Genomic DNA, 25966 nt, shown 5'->3' with positions numbered 1-25966 from the left:
GGCCCTGATCACAAGCCGTCTCCCAGGGATGGTGTTCCAAAAGTTGGCAAAATGAAATGAGGATGTGATGCGCTCCCAAAAAACAGTGCAAGTAGGACAAACTACTTAAAATTACAAAAAACATTTTCATAAACACGGAAGCAATCATCAATCATATAGAAATTGCTATTGTGATACACATAAAGTATTTTTAATCCAATACACCAATCACATTATGACGATTCCAAATTGATTGCTCCATCTTTTATTATAATTAAGACCTAATACTGTTTACAATTGATGTCAATTTGTTGAAAGAAAAACTGTTAAATGTTATTTGTTGTTGATCATAAATCTCTATGGTTACCTATCTGATTATGTGTATAAAAGGCACCCCTGTTACCGTTTTTGTACATGCCTGATGAAACAGCTAGTTGAGCTGAGAAACGTGTTGTATGCTTTTACAATTTTATATGCTTTTATTACATAATTTTTTATTTTATTTTAAGTAGTTTGCACTACTTGCACTGTTGTTGGGAGCACATCATATCCTCATTGCATTTTGCCAACTTTTGGAACACCATCCCTGGGAGACGGCTTGTGATTAGACAGCTAGTGTCTATTATATCCAGCCTGCTTAGTGTGCACAGACTCTTCTTACCCAACTTTCTAATTTACTCCTATTATCAGATTTTCTTCATTCTCTTGGTATGTTTATTTAAAAAGCAAGAATGTAAGTTTAGATGCCGGCCCATTTTTGGTGAACAACCTGGGTTATCCTTGCTGATTGGACAGCACCAATAAACAAGTACTGTCCATGGTTCTGAACCAAACATGTGCTGGCTCCTTAGCTTAGATGCCTTCTTTTTCAAATAAAGATAGCAAGAGAACGAAGAAAAATTAATAATAGAAGTAAATTAGAAAGTTGCTTAAAATGACATGCTCTATCTGAATCATGAAAGAAAAAAAATGGGTTCAGTGTCCCTTTAAGTGTTTATCTGCACTATGGGAAGTTTTGTGTCTCTTATATATTGAAGGGCCTTCTCATCCAAGAATCCAACATCTTTTACTGAAAGGAGATTGTACCCCCATCAGTAAGCTGGAGACTGTAAAGCCCAGCCTGCATATAATGCACTTATTTCTAGTGCACACCTCTTTGTGAGTAAGAATTTGGCAGAAGCCCATATATATCTACCACTCTGTAGCACTGACATAATTGCACCATGAGGCGCTCTTCTTGTTATTCTTCTTTTTAGAAAATTCGGTAATTTAATGTTATATTAGGTTTTCAAATGTTACTTTAATTTTTGATTGTTCATAATTAGATAGAATATCCACATTTGAAATTTCAAATGCAACATTTAGTTTAAAGGGACAGTCAAGTCCAAAAAAACCTTTCATGATTTAAATGGGGAATGTAATTTTAAACTTCTTTCCAATTTACTTTTATAGCCAATTTTGCTTTGTTCTCTTGGTATTCTTAGTTAAAATCTAAACCTATGAGGTTCATATGCTAATTTCTTAGACCTTGAAGACTGCCTCTAATCTGAATGCATTTTGACCACTAGAGGGCATTAGTTTATGTGTTTCATATAGATAACATTGAGCTCATGCGCGTAAAGTTACCGTGGAGTGAGCACTAATTGGCTAAAATGCAAGTCTGTCAAAAGTAGATATGTGCAATTCGTTTCAGATCGATTCGGAAATTCGGAAAATTCGGAAAATTCGGAGATTCGGATTGAACCGAATTTCCGAATTAAAATACTGCCGAATTTACAGAATAAATCCGAATTAGTTAGGATTTATTCGGTAGATTTGGATGGCCATGGATTACACTAGTATTGTACAGTATATTAGGTTATATCACTCTGCTATGGGTTACACCTAATATACAGTACATAATACTAGTCTAATCCCACCTAACACTTACCGAAATTCCGAATTTCCGAACCGAATCGAACTGAATCCAGCCGAATTTCTTCGAATCCGAATGAATCCGAAACTAATCCGAACCGAATCGATTCATAATTTTCCGAATTCGAATCGATCCGAACCGAAATTCGAAAAATTCCGAATCGATCCGAACCGAACCAAATTTTTTCGCCATGCACATATCTAGTCAAAAGAACTGAAATAAGGGGGCAGTTTGCAAAGGCATAGATTCCAGGTAATTACAGAGGTAAAAAGTGTATTTCTATAGCAGTGTTGGTTATGCAAAACTGGGGAATGGGTAATAAAGGGATTATCTTTCTTTTTAAACAACAAAAATTCTGGTGTTGACTGTCCCTTTAACAAATAATTTTCAGAAGTTCAATAGTTCATGTGGTTGGGAATTTAGTAAACTGATACATAATAGATAGAAATATATCAATTTGAATATTGCATACTTTGAATATTACCTTTAAAGGCAGCATTAGAAATACTTTTACAAATATATCAATTCAAATTTTTCGAATATGAATAATACATAATTTGAATCAAATTATTAAAAATAATGAATTGAATATTACATTTAAATAAAACATTAGAAATACTATTACATTAACAAATGTTAGGATGTTGTACAAACATTCGAAAGTTGCAAAACATTCACCCTTCCCTAGTCCCAGAACAAGCATCCTGATGCCAAAGCCCCTTTTCATTATAATGGAGATACTGAAGAGACATTTTTAGGTTAAATATCTTCATTTTTGTGCATGGAGATGTACATGTGATACTTTCTAGTCAGTCAAGTGATTAGACATTTGGAGGACATTTTTTTCTTTAAAAAAAAAACTGTCCAATTTACAGATCCCCAAATCCAGAGTTCCAAAACCAAATGTATTCCAAAATCCAAAACATTTGAATTAATATTTTTTTTAAAAAAATCAAAAAATAACTATTTTTCCTTGCCTGTGTATTTTTTTTTTTTTTTGTGTTTTCTAAAATGCAAATGATAGTCTATATTTATTTAAAACAACAAATATTACCTTTCTGATTATAGTACTGTACGATCTGAGGGTTCTATGTATACAAAAGCTTTAAAAATGATATAAAACTACATATTCTTTAAATGTATAAGCTGTAAATATTAGAGATATGCAGCCAAGAAAATGTTTTTGTTCCAAATATTCAGGGAAATTTGTTTCCCCGAATATTCGGTGGCTGCACTATTCTGTATTTGTTTAGTTTAACCCTTTGTCTGCTAAGCAATTTCCCACCTGGGTGCTAAGCTGGATTTGAGCTTTTTTTTCTTCCTTTTTTTAAATATATTTATTTTTTACTTTTTTTCCCCAGATCCCGTTGGAAAGATTAGACGATTACCTTTCCAACGGTGGGTCTTGGGAGTCTGTAACTGCTTAGATAACTGAGAAACAGGCTTCTAAGCAGCATGCCCCCTTTCTCTATATTGTCCATTGTTCATTTTAAATAAAGTTGCGTGGAGATGTCATCGCTTCGCGTGACGTCACCGTGCGAATCATGAAGCCCCGGCGATGCCTCTTACTATTCAGGCCAGATCCCCGGGGTGGGAGTAGGTGGAAGCCCCCAGATTCCCCTCAAGTTGGGTCAGTGTTAGCGACGACTGTGAGCCATCGTCAGCACCTGACTGGGACAATTTGCGACGGTTCAGATTCGTCGTTAACACTCAAAGGGTTAAAACTAAACAAACTTTTGATTGCATTCATTTTCGTTAAGATACAGGTGAAAAGTTCACCTGTAGCTATAATTCTTACGTTAATGTGCTCTGGAGAGCATGGAGAGTTTGCTATAGTAAGTATTAACCCCTTAAAGGAAGCAAATGAATACTGACAATTTTCGTCAGTATTTTTTTGTTTCTTTAATTTTTGTTGGTGCATTCATACTAAGACAAATGCATATCTCTAGTAAATGTTGCCTACTTGATAAGATATTGTTTACAGTTGGTTCCATCCCCTCTCCAAACTGTCCTGTTTTTAGGATGCAAATATTACAAGACTATTCTGAAATCCAAACCTTTTCTGGACCAAAGAAGTTTGGAAAAAGGGTTTTTGACTTGTACAATATAATTTGCTTAATTCTCTAGCATGGTATTACTAGGAGCTAGCTGCTGATTGGCAAAAATAAAAGGCAACTCTTAAAAATATAATTTGAAGAAATAAACTCAGGATGTTGCTGTCCCCTTAAAGGGACAGTTTACTCCAGAGAGTTTTTATTGTTTAGACAGATAAATAATCAATTATAAATAATCTCAATGTTTTGCAGAACAAACACGGTTATATTAAAGTAATGGTATGCCTGCAGCATATATGCCATGCTGAGCGCCTCAGGCCGCCCATGGCAGAACGCTATTTTTTTCAATGAGGTGACCTTTCCACCTCTTAGCCAATAGCCATGTGTCCCAGTTGTCTTTATGCTGTATTGATAGTATGCTATTGGCTAATATCACCTAAATGAAAAATTGCAGTTTTGCCGTGGACATCCCAAGGCTCTCAGCGCAGCATACAATAGGGGCAAATGTTATATTTCATGACTGAAAGTCCCCTTTGGTAAATCCTAGTGTTTCAAAAATGCTAGGATTTACCATCACTTTAATATACTTTTTACCTCTGTGACTACCTTGTATCTAAGCCTCAGCAGTTTGCCCCCTTATTTCAGTTATTTTAACATATTTGCATTTTAACAAATCAGTGCTGACTCCTAGGTAACCCCACGGGAGTGAGCACAATGCTATCTATATGGCACACATGAACTAACGCTGTCTAGCAGTGAAAACATTTCAAAATGCACTGAGATAAGAGGCGTCCTTCAATGGTTTAGAAATTAGCATATGAGCCTACCTAGGTTTAGCTTTTAATAAAGAATACCAAGTGAACAAAGCAAAGTTGTTGATAAAATTAAATTGGAAAGTTGTTTAAAATTAAATGACCTATCTGAATCATGAAAGTAAAAGAAGGAAAATCTTACATTTAAAAATAGAAACACATAATAAACATCTATAAAAGCGCTTAGTTACAACAATATTTTTTTTAATATAAGCACATATATTTTCTTAATTTGTCTCTGCATTTTTTTAATATTTATTTGATTTCTCTTTTAGTTAAAATCCTGGAGTACATTCCCTAACGTTGTTAAAAATAATTTGGTCATAAAACTTATCAAGCTAATGTAACAGCATTGCATCTTAAAGCATGATGTTTATGATATATAATTACCACCACATCATATTAACATTGCAATAAAAAGAAACATCTTCTATATTTTTAATACAGATAGCAATATAACTAACGTAATTAAAATGTAATATACCAGTCTGACAGGATCGTTAGCATTGCTAAATGAAGTGTTTAAATGTATACTTTGCTAATATTTTGTTGCGATTAAAGAGGTTTTCCTCTAGCTAAGTAATAAAATGAAAATATATTTTATCAAAGTACACAAAAACAAAGATATGATTAAAAAAAAGACTAAGACATGGACACAGAAATAAGCCATGTTTATATATTTTTTTTGTAAAATTATTATTATTATATTGAGCCCTGAAAAGGCCACTAAAGTCAAAATTAAAGTTTCATGATTCTGATAAAGCATGCAACTAAAAAAAAACTTTCCAATATACTTTGATTATCAAAACGTGCACATTCTTTTTAGATGCACAATTTCTAAAGTCGACAGCTCAAATTTGCTAAACTGCAGAGTATATACGTATATGCTTTTTCTGATTGGCTGATGGCGTTCACATGATACAGGAGAAAGGAACATTTGATTGCTTTTAAAATTTGCCAGAACATTTTCTACTGCTCATTTAAAATTCAAAGTAGGGGGGTGGAGCCTGGATGAGCATGGTGGCAGACATGTAAAGTGTGAGCTCCTGCTGTAGTTTCAAGAGAAAGTGGGATTATAATTCTCAAAAGCTTGCAGGTCTGTTATAGGACATTAAATACACTTTACAATAGCAGACAGCAACCAAAAATGTGATCAGAAAACTGCAGATAAAGGAATTCAAGCTGGAAAAAGATTTTACAAGCTGCAGGGAAACAAGAAAAAGGAGCTACTCAGAAATGGAGACAGAAAAATCATCTCAGCATCAACAATAACCTGATACATCTCCACTAGAAGTCTGGTAAGCCTATAAACAATATACATGCTTAAGGATGATGAGAATATAACAGTTATAAAACTTTATATAGCCATGTGGGAATAAACTAAGATGGCCACCAGACAGGACTCCTAGCTAGCTGCTGAATATCACACAATGCCTAACAATCTATTTTAAACAGTGCAAAGGGAAATCAATACACAAATAAACCAGGTTGGTTTTAGCACTACATATAGTGATACTTAAGACTGAGGGAAATAAATATTAAGATAAAGCAAGTGTGGAGAAGTCAGTTCATAATCTTAACACAGCAGAGAAATGAAACAGTGACAGTTTGCACTTCTCCCTCATAACTTTTCCCAAGCTACAATATAAGCTAAAGGCAACAGAGATTACAACTGGTCTATGTATAAACTTTTTTAAATAAAGGAGGAAAAAAAAAAAAAGCTGCAGCATTTAAATTTTAATGAAGATACAGTTTGAGATAACAGCTGCATTTGCCCTCATTAACTAAAGACTTTAAAGGCTGCTTTCTGCATTATTTGAACTCTGATGACTCTGCATTAACATACAAAAGCAAAGGCAGCACAGTTACTCTAGCACTAGCAATATTCATTGCAACATGGCAACTAAAAGACAAAATAAATTAACTACACCATGTAAATCTGCTGCAGCAAATCTTTTCTTCAAATCATCTAAAAGTGATAAAATAAAGGAAATGGAACCTAACACACAAGATGAGGAGTTAGAACATGAATTGGAACATCAGCAACATGATTGTGACATTCCTGCTACTAAAGGGGACTTAAGGCACCTAGTCTCCAAAAAAGATATCAATGCAAACTTTAATAAGATGTGGGAAAAAATGGATTCATTTCAAAATACAATAATAAGCAGTCTTGCAGAAATTAAACAAGATATATTGGAGCTTGGAACAAGAGTGGAAACACTAGAAGAAAAGGATGAATCCATAGAAGAAGATATCACTAACATTACACATCAACTGACAGATCAACAACAGGATATAGAAGATATTCTTGAAAAGATGGAAGACTTAGAAAATAGAAGCAGGAGGTGCAACATACGCCTAAAGGGTGTTCCAGAATCAATAACTGCAACAGAACTAAATGAGTATTTAAAACATCTATTTCAAGCCATCACAGGGACATCTGAAGACGGAAAATTTCAAATGGAAAGAGCTCATAGAGCTCTTAGAGCAAAACCAAAGGAGGGGGAACCTCCAAGAGATATAATATCTAAATTATCCCACTTTCAAGAAAAGGAGGAGATAATGGCGGCAGCTAGGAAGAATCTGACTTTTAAATTCAAAGGATCTGTAATACAATTCTACCAAGACTTATGTCTCAGAACTTTACAGAAACGCTCAGCACTACGCCCCCTAACACAATTGCTACGGAAGAATCAAATAGCATATCGATGGGGATTCCCCTTCGCACTTCATATATTCCAGGATGGTAAAACAACCACAGTGAAAGTCAAAGAGGATATCTTAGAGGCCTGTCAACTTCTCAAATTAGAATGTCCAGAAATGCGGGAAAGTCAGCCAGACACCAGAAGAAGACCACGCGGACAACAACAAAGCATCTCTCAAACAGAGAAGTGGTCTAAAGTTCCAAAGAAGAAACAAAGACCCTGAATCATGGAGTAGACAGTGACCGAGGCTGGGATTTTTTTTTCTTTGCCTTCTTTTGGTGCATCCTTAGAAGAGCGCTACTCCCTGATCTCTTGGACTATACCCTACATGTGTCCCTCATAATATTGGCAGAGGATACTGGATACAGATGAGTATATAAATGTCAATCTACAAAACTAACTTTGCTTGGGATATATTGATGGACATAAAGATGTAAAATTTATGTTATATATAATCATTGGTTACTTGTGATGGAGGATAAGCAGATTAAGTCCAACATTCACATAAGATCTGGGCAATATCTTTGCCGTATGCCACTACAACCCGCTCCTTAGACCATATATATAATTCCCACTTTCAATAAATTTAAGTTGTTAGTAACTCTATATATTAAGAAACTACTATCCCGACATTATGGTTAGAACTATGCAAATATGCTACAGGGAAAAACAATGTTATAAGATTCAAATGTTTATTGTTGTTTGTTTTTTGTTTATTTCAATTTATTTTATGTACCGTCGAGCAGGTGAGACGAAAGTTTCTCCATCAGGAAAAGTTATACAGGAGAGCAGAGGATTTCATAACATTGCAAGTGAAGATATTGGTCAGCTACAGGTAGAGAAGGGGAGGGGAACTGACTCATGACTCCCAAGATAAGAATAATCTCACATAATGTAAGGGGGTTAAATACGGATAATAAAAGAAAAACAGCAATTACACAGTATCACAACCTAAATGCTAATATTATATTCTTGCAAGAAACCCATTTTACAAATAATCAAATACCCAAATATTGGAGTAGATATTTCACGCAACAATACCACTCCACAACTGACAAAAAAAAGAGAGGAGTGTCAATACTTATACATGATGCACTTAACTTTATCAAAGAAGAAGTGCTGACAGATAAAGAGGGCAGGTATCTTATAGTGAGAGGACGTATGCTAGACACCTCGCTTACACTTTGCAATATATACGCACCCAATGAACAACAGCACAACTTTTTTCACCACTTGTCACACCTACTGACACAATGGTCACAATCAAAAATCATATTAGCCGGAGACTTTAATATTAATCTGAAAACACACAAAGTAGATACGCCCCACAAACTCACTAATAAACAAACCAGACATAATTCCATCTCTAAAAATATTAAGAATATCTTAGAATCTCATAATGTGATAGATACCTGGGTAACGTTATATGGGCAGACGAATGACCATACTTACTACTCCCCAGCACACAAAATTTATACCAAATTAGATTATATATTTATTAGTCAGATTCTACTCCCCAGTTTACACAGCTCCACAATTCATGCATGTGTCTGGTCAGACCATTCTATTATCCAGATACAATTAGAGGGACTGGTCAATGTGGACAGACAAAGGTCATGGACTTATGATCCAAATTTATTGAAAAAACCTGAATTATATGACAAAATTATGCATAACTTGACAGAATACTGGAAGATAAACACAACCCCAGAAACCACCCCAACAATCACGTGGGCTGCTCACAAACCATTCATAAGAGGTTTATTGATAAAAGAAAAAGCTCTATACACAAAAAAAGTTAAGGCTCACATAGAGATACTCCAACAGGAAATAGAAACGCTTGAAATCCAACATAGAAGCACACTAACCTCAGATATTTTCAATAAACTTACACATAAGCGACAAACACTAGCTAAGATTTTAAATGAGAACTCCCTCAGAGCTATGCATAAGTTGAAGGCACATTACTTTATATATGCTAATAAGCCAGATAGATTTCTAGCTCACAAACTAAGGGAAAGGACGAAAAATCTAACTATACAACAACTACAAAAAGAAGACGGGACGCTAATATATCACCCTCAAGACATAACGGACTGCTTTGCACAATATTATGAATCTCTTTATGACGGGAAAAAAGTTCAACATACTACTCAGACAAAAACGCTTAGACACCATTTTCTGCAAAAGGCTAAACTCCCAAAACTTAATGCTACAGACATGGAAGCCTTAAACACAGAAATAACAATAAACGAAATTGCCCTAGCAATAAAAGATCTTAAAATAGGCAAGGCGGCGGGTCCTGACGGGTTCTCAGGTGAATATTATAAAGTATTTAAAAAATGTCTGGTCCCCCACTTGCACAAATTCTGCAATGACATCATGCAGGGTACCCGTATCCCACAGGACATATTGCAGGCCAAAATAGTGGTTATACCCAAACCAGGAAGGAATCCCAAAAAATACCAAAACTATAGGCCGATCTCATTGATTAACCAAGATTTAAAAATTTTTACAAAAATTTTAGCAAATAGACTCAAATTATATCTACCCTCATTGATACATCCCGACCAGGTAGGATTCATAAAAGAAAGGGAAGCCCCAGATAATGTGAGACGAACGGTGTCTCTGGTGGAGTACTTGGTGGGGACAAAAACGCCTTCTCTGCTCCTATCTCTGGACGCAGAGAAGGCGTTTGATAGGGTCGACTGGGAATATATGTTTGAGACACTAACATTCATGGGTTTCAAAGGACAATTCATGACGGCTATTAAAAACCTGTATTCAGACCCAACAGCAACTATCAGAGCAACGGGCCATCAGTCTAGGCCAATTAAAATATTAAATGGGACACGTCAGGGCTGCCCGCTATCTCCTCTATTATTTGCACTAAGCATAGAACCTTTAGCGGCCTACATCAGGGGAGCAAAAGACATTACCGGAGTAAAAATTAACAAAGAAGAATATAAACTCACCTTATTTGCGGATGACATTTTGCTTACATTGACGAAACCTTTAAGATCACTCCCTCATCTATATCAAGTCATTGATGAATTTTCAAAAATCTCAGGCTTCAAAATAAATTCAGATAAGTGTGAGGCTATACCACTGACACTACCACTACATACTCTTAAGTTGATAGAAGCAAATTTTGACTTTAAGTGGGCTAAAAAATATATCAAATACTTGGGAGTTAACATAACAAACACACTAGAGGGACTCTATAAGGCAAACTATACTGAGATCTTTAAGACCGTAAGAAGGGATTTGGGTAGATGGAGGAGGGGGTGTTTCTCCTGGTATGGCAGATTATCGATTATAAAGATGAATATTCTACCGAGAATATTATATCTCTTCAGAGCATTACCAATCAAAGTACCGCAAAGAGAGCTAGCAGATCTCCAGATGGACCTAATTAGGTTCCTACGAGGACCCAAAACAGCTAGAATAGCCTCCCAACTATTAAAACAACACAAACAGCTGGGGGGAGTGGGGGTGCCCAATTTGTTAGACTACTATCAGGCAGCTAGGTTATCACAAATTACGCTGATAAGCAAAAACTGTCGAGAAATAACTTGGACTAGACTAGAGGCAGACTTAGCTGGGGTGAATGATCCAGCCACGATTGTTTGGAATACCTCAAACACTACAAACAAAACACTATACAAACTCAAGGTGACAGAGGAGTCCAAGCATATGTGGAAACACCTCACATCTTCTCTAGGCCTCATACCCAAGGGTACTAAGATAATACCACTGGGTGCTATACTTCCTGCAGAATTTCAAACACTAATATGTAAGTGGGAAAATAAGGGCCTCTACAGAGTTGCAGACTTTTTAGATAAAGGTAAAATGCTCACATACACCCAACTGAAAGATAAACTTCAGCCGGACACCTTACATTGGTTCCTATATCTTCAGATATCCACCACAATATACAAATACAGACAAAACAAACCATTAAACCCATACACTACAACAGAATGCATTATTGCAACCCCAGGTAGAAATAAAAAACTAATATCACAACTGTACTTGGCAATACAAGATGCAAAAAAAGGCTCCAAATTGCCGCTTCATGAGAATTGGGAAAGAGACTTAGGTGAAACATATGATGATGACAGATGGACACAAATACTTTCTAGGATTAGCAAGGGGCTGATATGCGCAGACCTTATCGAAAATTCTATTAAAACATCTTACAGGTGGTATCTTACACCCATAAGAACTGCACATTATACATTGCAGAAAAGTAGACTCTGTTACAGAGGCTGTGCAGAAATTGGAAATTATATGCATATGTGGTGGGAATGTGGGGAGATTAAACAAATTTGGAACAAACTTTCTAAATTGATAAGTATCCTATTAGATAAATCTATGACGCTAACGGCGGCGCAGGCCCTCTTGCATGTTTCAGATGAATCCTTAAACTTAGCTTCCAATATATTCATAAATATACTTTGTACAACCACGAGGATATGTATAGCCAAACACTGGAGAACAGGTTCACCAACGTGGTCAGAAGTGATTAACAGGTTAGATAATATATATGCTATGTCAGAATCTGCCTCTTGGTTGCAGGATACAACAACACATTTCCAAAAGATTTGGGTCCACTGGATCATGAACAGAGATAGAAGTGAGATAAGGGAAATTTAAGTCTTTCAAGAGTTATAACACGATAGGGGATCTCTCCTAAACTTATTACCACTAAGTCTTTTATGGGGAACTTATATACATCTTAGATACAATTTGATGGTTCTCTCTCTGCTCGACGGGAAAGGTTATACAGTTATGAGTTTATTGTTTTACAGTTTCAAAAGTTTATGTTTAATGTTTATAATTATTAAAATAAAAGGAAAACACATTAGAAAAGGGAGGGGAAGGAAGACTATAGATAATTTCGTTCCTACTTCAGGAAAATAAGCAGGACCTCATATATTTCCTATGCCTGAAGGCAGCTTCAGTAGGTGGGAGCTTTTCCTAGGACTCTATGGACTTTCAGAGATTTCAGTAATGATGGAGATACATTGGGAAAGCCGGATGGATATACTAATTGCTGAAAGAAGTTGTTTCATCCTCCAACTCATTTTCATGTTGTTTGAGACAGATATATGGAATTCTAAAACTTTATCGAACAGGATAAGAGGTCCTGAGACTGTAACAATGAATATAAATATGTTTATCTGAAATAGGGGCATGATGTATTAGATATGTCTCTTGTCTTCCTTTTTGACAATAAAGATTATTTCAACTAAAATTCAAAGTAAGTTCTATTAAATTGTCTTATTTTATTGTGTATTTGTCATTTATTAAATTCTATTATATATATTTAGTGGTTCTTTAATTGTGCACTTTATTTTGCAGTTTGTGAGCATCACTTTGCTAGGATCCTACAAAGTATATTAGTGGAACTAAAGGGGGACACATGTATGTAGTATACACCTTTAGAGACTGTATTAGAACCTCAATGGAGGTGACTGCGCAAAGGAATTCATAGACGGTCTATGACCACTAGACTACCAAGAAGCATCACTGGCTTATAACTTCCTCCTATTATCCTGTCATTATAAACACTGTGGGCTAGATTACAAGTAGCATGTTAACGTTAGCATGCGCACAATATAAGAATATCACGGGCACATTAACGTGCACGCATATTACAAGCTGAAAGTAAACGCGTTCACTCAAGCACAATCTAATGTAACGCGTGTCGAGTTTGCAAGACTGAAGAGCATGCGTAAAGGGTTAATAAAAATAGGAAACCAAACACAACATAGATACATTAAAATGAACAGTTACACTCATATAAACTTTATCTAATAAAAATTAGACATATAAATATTAATAAAAGTTTTTAGAAGGGTTCAAAGGGCTATAATATATATATTATATATATGTACAGTATATATATATATATATATGTGGGTGTGCCAAAATAATTACTATATAATAATATTTAATAATGTGTTTTACTCACATAGAAGGAGCACCAAAAGGTGCTATCCATGTAGGCTGGAACTTCGCAGTTGTCCAGCTAACTGAATCACAGGGGTGCGGGATCCTGTCTGTTACTGGCAGCAGGCTTGAATAAATGGTGGCATCTCTGTAGGGAGAATGATACAAAACCACATGGCCCAACACAGCACAACTAAAAGTTATATGAGATTAAATATGGAGCACTCACACCACAATTGCACCTCAAGGTGCAATACAAACAAGCTGGAACTAAACAGTTGCCCAGAACAGGAACCATTGCTTCACTCCAATATGAGGGCAAGGAAATCCATTCAAAGGTAAGCAAGTGTGTAAAATCATGCATTTATTTAAATAACAGCGACACATTTCTCAACCTAACGAGAGCTGGTTGATCAAGCCTGATGAAATAGCCCTCGTTAGGTTGTTATATTTCATATTTCCATAAAGCGCCTTAAGATAAGTAATTTTTCATGCACGCTAACCCAACACCACTTAGACCTAAATCATGAAAACCCAAAGTGCATTATGCATATTTAACATTCCCATGTTCTTCACATTGAAAAAAAAAAATATTTTTGTATTATTAAGTATATATTTTTTTATTTATTTATTCATTTTTATTATCATTATTTAGCAGCATGGTACAAAAGGATGTCATTGTTGATACAAAAGTTTAAACAGAAACAAAAGAGGGAGAAACCATCAGTCTCCAAAAGAAAGGAGAACGAACTCCCGTATAGTAAAATGAAATAGTAGAGCTAGACTGTCCGTGATAAGTCCATTTGAAAACAGTAGCCCTACTCCATATAAATGCATGGTGATTGACAATGACACCAATGTACAAAACATAACTCAAACAACAACAAAACTATGCCGACATTTCTTAATTTAAGATCACTTTGTATATATTCTACACATCTAGTGGTATCCCTCAACTTTGTATTTAACTATCAACCTTTGAGAGAAGTGCTAAGCTAAAGAGGTCATTATTAGAGTATCAGGCAGGGGTGGGACCACGTCAGCCATACCCCTCTAAGATAACACTAGGCCTGTCATTCCTCCTAGGTCACTCCTGTAACTTGTGTAAAGCTCCCCCCTTCTATCCTCAGATCATTTTGGATTTCATCCCAGATGAATTTTAAATCATGGAAGAATCCTAACCTATTCGATTTAAAGAAACCGTATTCTTCCATTCTCAAGGTATCTGTCATGTGAGAGTGCCAGTCCTTTAGGGTCGGGCAGATTTGAGATTTCCATAGCCTAGCGACTAAGGATCTAGTAGAATTCAATGCCAACTGAATTAGTCGTGTTCTTAATTTACATTTACATTTAGGTAACAGGTTCAGTAGGGCCGTTGTCGGGTCTAGCTGATAGGAATCCCCCGCCCCATTATGACTTGTAGGATATTCTGTATGCCCTCCCAAAAAGGTGACAATTTAGGACATGCCCACCATATGTGTGTCATCGTCCCCCTTTCCCCACAACCCCTCCAACAAAGGTCCGACGAGGCAGGGAAAATGCATTTAAGTCTGGTAGGTGTCAAGTACCACCTCGTCAGGAGTTTGTAATTTGTCTCTAAAAATCTAGCTGAGGATGAAGATTTTCTTGTGTTATTAAAAAATTTAACCCACTCTGCTTCTGTGATAGTCTTATTCAATTCCCTATGCCAGTGTTCTATATAATTAGGAAGTTTCGAGCTATGTGCATTAACTAGGAGTCTCTTAGTCCACAATAAGGTGTGATGTGCTGAACTTGTCATAGCGCATGTCTGTTCGAAGGGTGTGAGATTTCTTGTAAGTGACTGTTTGAGAGGGTGGGTATGGAGAAAATGGTGAACTTGGTTATATTTTAGCCACCTAACAAAAACTCCACCTAGGATGTCTGTAAGGTCTGACCTGTTTTTGAGTTTGCCCTCACTGAGTAAATTAAATAGGGGAACCGTGTAACCCATCTCCCAATTATTCAGGTTATTCCTGTCAAACATTACCCCCCCTAATAGCTCAGCATTCGGGGAAATTGGGGACATGGGTGATCTGAGTGTTGATATTCCTGGGAATCTCTTTATCAAAGTGTCCCATAATTCAAACACATGGTGTAAAAGCGGGTATGCCTTCAACCATGGGGGTCGATTCTGCCCTGCTATCCAACATAAAGCTCCCGGAGAGGGGGAGTGAAGTAAATGTGAATCTATTGGAATGCAAGCCTTAGAGTCCCTATTTCTGTGCCACTCTATGATTCTCTGTAAGCCCGTGGCTTGATAATAGGTTTCTATCTTAGGCAGACCCAACCCTCCCTCTCTGGCTGACCTGTACATAGTTGCCTTCTTAACTCTGGGTTTTATGCTACCCCAAACAAAGGAATCTAAAACGTGTTGTATCTGAGTAAGGAGGCCCTGTGGTAGGGTGATAGGGACAGCTTGAATCGCGTACAGCAATCTAGGGAGTACATTCATTTTCAAAATTTGGAGTCTACCCCACCATGAAAAGGGACGGTCCTTCCAAGTCTTTAAATCTGTCGATATAGTATTAAGTAGATTAGTGAAGTTAAGCTCTAGGAGGGCTTTCGTGTTTGGAGCAAGATACATCCCCAAATATTTGATCGCTTGTGGTTGGTGTTTAAGAGTGCAGGACTGTAACAGGGTCTGAAATTCTTGAGGTGGGAGGGAGATATTTAAGATTTCTGAATTTTGTTCATTAATCCTGAAATTGTAAAAGTCACCAAATTGTTTGAGAACTTTCAGGACCTCAGGGACAGATGTCTGGGGTGATGATAACGTGAACAGGACATAGTCTGCGTATAGCGAGAGTTTACAATCTAAAGGGCCTACTTTAATGCCGGAAACTAGCGGATTATTTCTTATTTTCTGTGCTAAGACTTCCATGCTGATTATGAATAAGATAGGGGAAAGCGGACAACCCTGCCTTGTGCCATTGTGGATAAAGAAGGGATCGGAAATCATATTATTTACTTTAACCCTTGCTGATGGTGCATGATAAAGGCTCTGAATTCTAAGCATACCCTCCCCCAGACCCACCTCCCTAATTGTAGCAAATAAAAAATCCCAGTTTAGGCGATCAAACGCTTTCTCAGCATCTGTGGAAATAACCACCATATCCGTGTTTGTATGTTTAGCTTGATCTATTAATTGAAGTGATCTGATGGTGTTATCCCTGGCCTCTCGACCAGGCACAAAGCCAGCCTGATCAGAGTGGATAATCTGTGGGAGTATTCGGTTCAACCTATTAGCCAGTATTTTTGTAAAGATTATTAAGTATATATTTTTATATATATGTGATAATGTTAATGTAAAATATATCTCTATACCTATATATCTATAGGAATAAATATTCCTATAGATTACAATATCCTGAAGTTAGCATGCTTTAGGTTTTGCTCGCTTGCAAATCTTTTACTTTTAGCTTATAATACGCGTGCTAAACAACGAGTGCAGAAACATTACTTCTAGCAGTGTTTATACTCGAGCCACTTGTAATCTGGCATGTGTGTTTGCAACGATTAAATAAATTAAATTTGCATGTTTTGCTAAATTATGCACATAAGTAAATAAAAATAAATATGCAAGTTACTTGTGGGCTCCGTACTATTTACATATATAACTTATTTAACTATATGTGCAACACAATGGGTCCAATAAGGTGGAGCACAAAACATCGCTTTCGCAAGGGCGATATTTGCGCTCCACTTAGTAATACCAGCTCACGCAAATGTGTGCTGGTATTACAAGTTAGCTGCAATGCGAACGCAACCTCACGTTCGCATTACATGGAAGCTTTGTAATGGCTGGTTATTTATCGCGTGCCTGTAAACGGGCAAATTTGCCTGTTTACGGGCACACAATAAATTAGTGATCCACTTGTAATTTAGCCCAAAATATATATGCTTTAACTTAAAGGGACAGTCAACACCATAATTGTTGTTGTTTAAAAAGATAGATAATCCTTCTATTACCTATTCCCCGTTTTGCATAATTAACACTGTTATATTAATATGCTTTTTACCTCTGTGATTAACTTGTATCTAAGCATCTTCTGACAACCCCCTGATCACATGACATTTTATTTATTATCTATTGACTGTCATTTTAGTCAATTATTGCAGTGTTTGCCACAAGCCACGGGCATGATCACAATGTTATCTATATGACTCACATGAACTAGCTCTCCACTGTTGTGAAAATCAAATAAAAAAGCATGTGATAAGAGGCGGCCTTCAAGGGCTTAGAAATTATCATATGAGCCTTCCTAGGTTTAGCTTTCAACTAAGAATACCAAGAGAACAAAGCAAAATTGGTGATAAAAGTTAATTAGAATGTTGTTTAAAATTACATGCCCTCTTTGAAACATGACTTGACTGTTCCTTTAAGTTAGAGACAACACTACAGGTCATGTTATTCTGTATAGTCCATTCATTATTAAAAATCTTGAAAAATTTGTTAAAAAAAAGTTTGCATTAGACATGTGCACAGGAAAAAAATTTGGTTCGTCCAAATCTTTCGGACCGAATATTCGGTACATCATATAATACTTAACAAATTAATAAAGCTGCGTACACAAATTTTTGGAAGCATTGCTCTAAGAAAAATAAATAAAAATAAATAAATAATATACATTAAAGCATAATTAAACATAACAGTAAAAAACAGTTCATATCAGTATTCAGGGCCGTCTTTAACACAGGGCAAAAGGGGCAGCTGCCCAGGGCCCAGTCTTTGTTGAGGGGCCCGAGTCCTAAAAATAAAAAAAAATAAAAAATTATATATATATATATATATATATATATATTATTTTTTTTGGTTCGTGCCAGACTGCGGATGTCATGTGACATGGGGGGGGGGCACAGTTAGGGTTGCCACTTTTCTTGGAAGAAAATACCGGCCATGCTAATTAACATAAATTTGCATAAATAATTAAACAGCATAACTCAAAAACTAAAGCTGATAGGACTGATTTTAAATGCTCATTTGTTTGTATTCATCACACTCAGAAGAAGTTTCACTTTGACAGGGGCTTTTGTTCAATATTTATTCTTTATTTTCTACATTGACATGAACCTTTAAAAATACCGGTTGTGTTGGTAAAATACCGGCTGGATGGCAATCCTACACACAGTCATTGCTAATACTGTCACAGTTAAAAATTCTCTGCTTATATTTATTTGTGAGAAACTGTGCCAGACAGTGCCGGTGTCATGTGACATGTCAGGCTAGTGCCATGTGCTGTTTTAGATGTGCACTGTGCAGCACTGAATGCTAAGCCCTAACTCAGCATCCAGCCAATCCCACTGCATCAGAAAAGGTCCTGCTGGGGTTACCACTGTGCTTTGTAGAAAGGTGTTAGTGGGAAGAATAAGTGAGTGCACACACGCCCCTCCCCATGCAGCATTGTCTAGTGCAGGGTGAGAGGGAACTTGTTCCTAGCAAAGAAGTGACATGTGCTGCTGTGGCTGATGTATAGTATCATGCTGATACTTCACACATTAAGGTAAGGTTTATTTGTATAGGTTTTTTTTCTCTCTGCCTCAGATTTTACAGCTTCCCATAGTAGTTCTGCTGTTCCAGTCAGTAAACTTATATTTGTCTGCACCTCCATGCTTCCTCCTCAGTCTTTACCTTGCTTTACTCCTGTTGGCTGCCCTAAATCTCTTTAACCAGCTAACCTCACAGCAGAATCACATTCAAAAGCATATTAAATTAATCCACAGTATAGGAATTTATATATTTATTTACTTATTTGTACTACTTAGGTCCAGTTTCACATATTGCAATTTATTTCATCCAATTTATTTGATCCACTACTGGGCTAATAATTAAAAAAAATTATAAAAGAAATATGTTTAGTTGTTTTTTGGGATGTTGGGGTGGAGAGCGAAATTGCATGGGGGGGGGGGGGGCAAGAAAATGTTTGCCCAGGGTCCAGTCAATATTAAAGACGGTCCTGTCAGTATTCTGTAGTATTGCACCATGCCAAATTCAGGTTTCTTTAATAGTGAGTAGATGAGAGAAAGGATATGTCTCTCGAGATGTGGCACCAAGGCACAGAGATGTATATGGCTTCAGTGTCCTAAGCATATTCCTCTGATTTTTTTTTCTTACTGTTGACATGCCATCTAAGTGGGCGTATCATTTCAACATGTCATTGTTTGAGGGTGGGTTCTTCAATACATTACTCATTACTCCTGCAGACTAACATCTAATATTTAATGTCAGTTGATATCACTGATGCTTCAATATCATTAAATCATTCTGATTTCATTATCTATAGGGTTTAGACACTCAGATATGTAAAGGTACCCACTGACGTTTATATCTGTCTCTGATAATAAAAGCTTGTTTTTTAATACATAGCGTCATAGCTCTATAGATCAGAGTATGACAAGCAAATGTTTCATATATTTATTCTGTTAAATAAAGCGATAGGCAGATAGCAACAAATACTTTTTAGTTACACATTTGTTCGTCTTATATTGACTTTATGTATAATCGTGATACTTTGTATCGAATTGATTGTTGTCTTAATTGTACACCTGTGTTCTTATGTTTTACTTGTATCTGATTGGTTGTCTTAATTGTTCACCTGTGCTCTTATGTTTTACATGTATCTGATTGGTGCTTGATCATTTAAATAAGACTCCTTTTCTGTTTAGCACTATATGCCTTAGGAAACGGCGCAGAGGCCGCCGAGAAACGCGTTGTATTTTTGTGCTACTATATTGTAGTATTGTTTTTTATTTGTACACTTTGTTATTACATAAAATATATATTTTTTACTATATATTTTGTAAGCAGCAATTGAGTCCTACCAGCCGAGTCACATATTGGTTAACATCGGCCGTTTGGTTTAGTGAGCTGGGCCACTACTAATAGCCCAGTCTATGTGTTTGTCACTCGTGAGTGCTGACCTTAGTGTGAGTACCCTGGGTATATTTAGGGTTTTACTTTGGGCCATATTGGTTTGGTTGATGTGCACTATGAGGCGCTCTTTTCATGTGCTTTCTTCTAGAGGTCCAATAAGTGTAGCATTGATGATAGAAAAAACAGTTATTAAACATCAAAAAGCCCTCCTCAGCCAATTCAGTTTGTGTCCGTATGTGTTTTTCAGAACCCAGATAGCTCCTAAGAGGGGAGAGCATGCAATATCATGTTCTAGATTCAACCATATTTTAGTATCATAATTTATAAACCAATCTACTATCCTTTGTAGGTGTGTAGCCCATATGTGCCTCTAAATCAGGGACTCCAAGGCTCCCGTTGTTCAAAGTGTGACACATGATCTTTCTATTAATTCGGGCATGACTTTTATGCCAGACTTTTATACTCAAATATTTTCTTTTGTAGAGATGATAAATAAGATGAAGGTAGTGGGATTGGAAGTGTCTGCAAAAAATAAAGAATTTTCAGGAGGATAATAATCTTAAAGGAATAATAAAGTCCAAATTAAACTTTCATGATTCAAATAGGGCATGGATTTTTCAAACAACTTTCTAATTTACTTTTATAATCAAATTTGCTTTGTTCTCTTGTTATTCTTAGTTGAAAGCAAAACCTAGGTAGGCTCATATGCTAATTTCTAAACCCTTGAAGACTGTCTCTTATGTGAATGCCTTTGACAGTTTTTCACAGCTAGAGGGCGTAAGTTCATGTGTTTCATATTGATAACATTGTGCTCATGCACGTGAAGTCATTTAAGAGTGAGCACTAATTGCCTGTAAGACAAGTCTGTCAAAAGATCTTAAATAAGGAGGCAGTCAGCAGAAGCTAAGGTAATAACAGAGGTAAAAAGTATATTTCTATAACAGCGTTGGTTATGCAAACTGGGGAATGGTAAATAAAGGGATTATCTATCTTTTTAAACAATAACATTTTTGGTGTTTACTATCTTTTTAAAGGCATTTATTCTTCCCAATCATATAATTTGTTTACGCTTCCACTGAGACAAGGTGGCAATAATAGAGGTTTGAAGAGCCTTATAGTTTGAGTTAAACATCTCATCTAACGTAGGTGCTAAAAATACCCCTAAATATTTTAATAAATGTGTTTGCCATTTAAATGAACAGACTGGGGCCCATTTATCAAGCGCCATATGGAGCATGAAGGGCCATGTTTCTGGCGAGCCTTCAGACTCGCCAGAAACACCAGTTATGAAGCAGCGGTCTGGACTGTCAGTATATACCAGGGTTATAATACAATTTATTTATTATTATTCTTTAAAATAATTCCCAATTAAAATGTATATACAAAACAATTGAAATTAACATTTATTCCTAAATTCTTTAGATTCATTAACATTTATATACACATTGCAGTGCTTGTATTTTATTTTACAGCTAAAAGAGCTGATTTCTTTGGGGCAATGCCCCGCAAAAGGCCCTTTTAAGGGCTATTGGCAGATTAGTGTAGGCTAGGGGTTTTTTTTATTTTGGGGGGAGGGGCTTTTTTATTTTGATAGGGCTATTAGATTAGGTGTAATTAGTTTAAATATTTGATCTTTTTTTTTTATTTTGTGTGACTTAGTGTTTTTTTATATTTTGTGTAACTTAGTAATTCTTTATAGTAGATTTAAATAACTTGAGTAGGGTTAGGTTTTTAAATATGTAATATACGCCTAGATTTAGAGTTTGGCGTTAACCGTCAAAAGCAGCGTTAAGGGGTCCTAACGCTGCTTTTTACCGCCCGCTGGTATTTAGAGTCAGCCAGGAAAGGGTCTACCGCTCACTTTCTTTCCACGACTCAAGGCTACCACAGATCCCCTTACGTCAATTGCGTTTCCTATCTTTTCAATGGGATTTGCTTAACGCTGGTATTTCGAGTATTGGAAGAAGTGAGCGGTAGACCCTCTACCGACAAGACTCCTACCACCAAAAAAAGTCAGTAGTTAAGAGCTTTATGGGCTAACGCCGGAACATAAAGCTCTTAACTACTGTGCTATAAAGTACACTAACACCCATAAACTACCTATGTACCCCTAAACCGAGGCCCCCCCACATCGCAAACTCTCTAATAACATTTTTTAACCCCTAATCTGCTGACCGGACACCGCCACCACCTACATTATAGCTATGAACCCCTAATCTGCTGCCCCTAACATCACCGACACCTACATTATATTTATTAACCCCTAATCTACCCCCCCAACGTTGCCACTACCTAACTACAATTATTAACCCCTAATCTGCCGACCGGACATCGCCGCCACTATAATAAATTTATTAACCCCTAAACCGCCGCACTCCCGCCTCGCAAACACTATAATAAATTTGATTAACCCCTAATCTGCCCTCCCTAACATCGCCGCCACCTACCTACAATTATTAACCCCTAATCTCCCGCCCGCAACGTCGCCGCTACTATAATAAAGTTATTAACCCCTAAACATAAGTCTAACCCTAACACCCTCCTAAGTTAAATATAATTTTAATTAAACGAAAAAAAATTACTATCTTTAAATAAGTTATTCCTATTTAAAACTAAATACTTACCTATAGAATAAACCCTAATATAGCTACAATATAACTAATAGTTACATTGTAGCTATTTTAGGATTTATATTTATTTTACAGGCAACTTTGTATTTATTTTAACTAGGTACAATAGCTATTAAATAGTTAATAACTATTTAATAGCTACCTAGTTAAAATAAGTACAAAATTACCTGTAAAATAAATCCTAACCTAAGTTAAAAATACACCTAACAATACACTATCAATAAATTAATTAAATAAATTAACTACAATTAGCTAAACTAAAATACAATTAAATAAGCTAATCTATAATACCAAAAACAAACAAACACTAAATTACAGAAAATAAAAAAAATTACAAGAATTACACCTAATCTAAGCCCCCTAATAAAATATAAAAGCCCCCCAAAATAATAAAATGCCCTACCCTATTCTAAATTACAAAAGTAATCAGCTTTTTTACCAGAAAGGGCTTTTTGCGGGGCATTGCCCCAAAGTAATCAGCGCTTTTACCTGTAAAAAAAAATACAACCCCCCCAACATTAAAACCCACCACCCACATACCCCTACTCTAACCCACCCAAACCCCCCTTAAAAAAACCTAACACTAACCCCCTGAAGATCTCCCTACCTTGAGTCGTCTTCACCCAACCGGGCCGAAATCTTCATCCAAGGTGCGCAGAAGAAGTCCTTCATCTGGTAGAAGTCTTCATCCAGGCAGCGTCTTCAATCTTCATCCACCTTGAATCTACCAAGGAGCCGACGCGGAGCCATCCTCTTCATCCAGAGTCTTCTTACACAATGACGGTACCTTTAAGTGACGCCATCCAAGATGGCGTCCCTTCAATTCTGATTGGCTGATAGAATTCTATCAGCCAATCGGAATTAAGGTAGGAAAAATCTGATTGGCTGATTCAATCAGCCAATCAGATTGAAGTTCAATCCTATTGGCTTATCCAATCAGCCAATCGGATTGAGATCGCATTCTATTGGCTGTTCCAATAGAATTTAATTAATTTATTGATAGTGTAGTGTTAGGTGTATTTTTAACTTCGGTTAGGATTTATTTTACAGGTAATTTTGTACTTATTTTAACTAGGTAGCTATTAAATAGTTATTAACTATTTAATAGCTATTGTACATAGTTAAAATAAATACAAAGTTGCCTGTAAAATAAATATAAATCCTAAAATAGCTACAATGTAACTATTAGTTATATTGTAGCTATATTAGGGTTTATTTTATAGGTAAGTATTTAGTTTTAAATAGGAATAATTTATTTAATGATAGTAAATTTATTTTGTTTAATTAAAATTATATTTAACTTATGGGGGGTGTTAGGGTTAGGGTTAGACTTATGTTTAGGGGTTAATAACTTTATTATAGTAGCAGCGACGTTGGGGGAGGCAGATTAGGGGTTAATAAGTGTAGGTAGGTGGCGGCAATGTTGGGGGGGCAGATTTAGGGGTAATAAATATAATATAGGTGTCGGTGATGTTAGGGGCAGTAGATTAAGGGTTCATAGCGATAATGTAGGTTGCGGCGGTGTCCGGAGTGGCAGATTAGGGGTTAATAATAAATTGCAGGTGTCAGCGATAGTGGGGGCGGCAGATTAGGGGTTAATAAGTGTAAGGTTAGGGGTGTTTAGACTCGGGGTTCATGTTAGGGTGTTAGGTGCAGACTTAGAAAGTGTTTCCCCATAGGAAACAATGGAGCTGCGTTAGGAGCTGAACGCTGCTTATTTGCAGGTGTTAGGTTTTTTTTCAGCCAGCTCAGCCCCATTGTTTCCTATGGGGATATCGTGCACGAGCATGTTTTTCCAGCTTACCGCTACCGTAGGCAACGCTGGTATTGAGGGTTGAAGTGGAGCTAAATTATGCTCTACGCTCCCTTTTCTGAGGCTAACGCAGCCATTCAGACAACTCTAAATACCAGCGTTGTCTTAAGGGTGCGCTGGAAAAAAAAGCAGCGTTAGCACCGCGGGTCTTTACAGACAAAACTCTAAATCTAGGCCATAGTTCATTTAATTGTTAGTTTAATGTAATTTTAGTATAATAGGGTAGGTTAATTAATAATTTAATATAGTTTAATGTAATTTTAGTATAATAGTTAGGGCAGGTTAATTATAGTTTAATATAGTTTATTTTAATTCTAATGGTAAGTTTAAATTTATTATTAGATAGAGATGAGGTAATTATAATGTTTATAATTATAAGTTAGCGGGTTGTTAGGTTTAGGGGCTAATAGCTTAGTTTAGTTTACGCGATGTGGGGGCTGGCGGTTTAGGGGTTAATAGGTTTAGTTAGTGGTAGTGATGTGGGAGGCCAGGGGTTTAGGGGTTGATACATTTATTTAGTTGCGAAGGGATCCGGAAGCGGCAGGATAGGGGTTAATACATTTATTAGAGTTGCGGTGGGCTCCGGGAGCAGCGGGATAGGGGTTAATACATTTATTAGAGTTGCGGTGGGCTCCGGGAGCGGCGGGATAGGGGTTAACACATTTATTAGAGTTGCAGTGGAGTCCAGGAGCGGCGGGATAGGGGTTAAACATTTCAGTATAGTGGCGGTGTTTAGTGACAGGGTATAAATAAAGTTGGTAAAAAGCCGAATAGCAGTGAGATCGATTACTGTTAGTTAAAAACAGTCCGCTGTTCATCACCCCATACTTGGTGCGTGGCTTTTTGCCGGCTTTTTTTATAAATAAGGAAAGCGTATTCAGGTCTGCGGCCGCGATGTTAGGCGAGCGTATTGGCGCCGTCGAATGCAGCATAGTTGACGGCTTGATAGATAGGCCTCTAAGACTTTACAGGTGTGAGTTCCTTTGTTCTCAGGTGTTCTGTAAAGTCTTAGAGGCCTATCTATCAAGCCGTCAACTATGCTGCATTCGACTGCACCAATACGCTCGCCTATTGGTGCCGTTGAATGCAGCATAGTTGACGGCTTGATAGATAGGCCTCTAAGACTTTACAGGTGTGAGTTCCCTTGTTCTCAGATGTTCTGTTAATCAGGAAAAGGCATCTCATGTCTGACCTAAGATTTGCAA

Source organism: Bombina bombina, chromosome 2 (assembly GCF_027579735.1).
Source record: "Bombina bombina isolate aBomBom1 chromosome 2, aBomBom1.pri, whole genome shotgun sequence".
Classification (NCBI taxonomy): domain Eukaryota; kingdom Metazoa; phylum Chordata; class Amphibia; order Anura; family Bombinatoridae; genus Bombina; species Bombina bombina.
Note: the sequence above shows the minus strand (reverse complement) of the source record.